Source organism: Cicer arietinum, chromosome 6, assembly GCF_000331145.2.
Source record: "Cicer arietinum cultivar CDC Frontier isolate Library 1 chromosome 6, Cicar.CDCFrontier_v2.0, whole genome shotgun sequence".
NCBI classification, from domain to species: domain Eukaryota; kingdom Viridiplantae; phylum Streptophyta; class Magnoliopsida; order Fabales; family Fabaceae; genus Cicer; species Cicer arietinum.
Window position 1 is genome coordinate 26,179,401 of NC_021165.2, and position 1,877 is coordinate 26,181,277.

Below are 1,877 nucleotides of genomic sequence, written 5' to 3' on the forward strand. Positions count from 1 at the left end.
ACATTGTTTCTTTTGGAAAATGAACTGGCATTTTGCATCAATTTTCAGGATTGTTGGGGAATCATAAGAACCTTAGTCACGTGTTAAATTAAAGTGGACAATGGGATTGGAAAAGAGAAAAACTTTACTTTTAAAGTTCAAACAACCTGATTTGAAAAGTTTAAGAGACATTAGCAATCAGATGAAAACTATACAACGTGAGAGTTTCTTTCAGTTGGCCCCGACATTAGAGGAATTTGAGCGAATATTGGGTTATTCTCTAGAGAAAGGAATACATTATCGATATACTGGGCAACCACCAAGTTTGGAGGCAATTTCGGAAGTGTTGAAAATCGATATAAGAGAGTTGGCAAATACAAAAGAAGAAAAAGGAGCCATTCATGGTTTTTCAAGAAAATATCTAGAGCAAAAGTGCCGCGATTTAGCCGTTAAAAAAGAATGGAGTGCTTTTATAGACGTTTTGGCTCTAATCATCTATGGTATTGTTTTATTCCCAAACCTTGATAATTTTGTTGATTTTGCTGCTATCATTGTCTTCTTATCTTTTAACAAACATAAGCAAAACCCAGTTCCCGCGACATGAGAAGAAAGGGGGAACGATTTTGTGTTGTGCTCCAGTGCTGTATATCTGGTTTATGTCTCATATGTTCAAGAAAAGGTATCATATTGGAATTAAAGATAATCGTGAATGGGCTCAAAGTATAGCTAGCCTTACTGGGGACACAATTTCATGGTATCATAGAGAACAAGGGGTGGAGGAAGTAATATGTCAATGCGGAGATTTCCCAAATGTGCCTCTCATGGGAACCAAAGGATGTATTAATTACAATCCGGCGGTAGCATTGAGACAGCTTGGCTACCCTATGTTGGAAAAACCAGATGATAAGTCATTGGAAGCTTTTAACAACACCGAGAGTAGCTTTAAACTTGCTTGCTTATCCTATGTTGGAAAAACCAGATGATAAGTCGTTGAAAGCTTTTATTTTTGCACAATACGGGTATAGTAGACCCACCGATGTTGCGAAGGATAAGTCGAGCTTGGGAAAATATCATTAGAAAAGGAAAAGTACTTGGATGCAGAAGTTGCAGCACAAAAGAACCCTATCAACAATGGCTCAAAAATAGAGTCCAAGAAATCAAGTTGCCTTTCCACAGTACACCCTCGAGTGATCAGGAACTATCTGAACCTACCCTTGCTATTAATGAAGAAATAGAAGAACTCAAAGCATCATTGTTGAAATTCGAAGAGGAGAAAAAAGAGCTACAGGCGAAGTTAGAAAAAGTCTCCCAAGAGAATGAGAACTTACAATCAGAAAACACTTGTAAAAGTCAGTTTATTGAAAGAAGTAACAAGAGGTTGAAAGTTGAAAAAGAAAATAAACTTGACATACAAGATTGTTTGAGAGGTGTAAATGAAGAGTTAGATGTGCGAAAGCAAGAAAAGAATGCAGCTATTGAAGAGGCCTATATGTGGAAGCAGTTGTGGTCAAAATCAACATGCTCTGAGAAGAAGATAAAAAAAGAGTTTGAGGATTTAAAGAAACAACTGAAAGAAATGGTAGCTGAGTATGAGAGTCAAGTAAGGAATGAGAGGCAACACAATGAAGAAATTGAAGAATTACTCTCAAAACATCAAGACGCACTAAGAATAGAAATGGAGAATTCTAGTGAGCTGAAGAATTACATCGATTACCAAGAAAAGATCTATAGTGACCTAAAGGACGAAACCATATATTGGGAGGATCGATTTACGACGTTGCTAGGTCAATTAAAGAATCAAGAGATCTATAAAGAGCTGGAAGATAAAGGAAGACACTGGAAAGACTGCTTTTCAAAATTGGCAATGCTAGCTAATCAAGCAGTCTTAAAAATTCCAA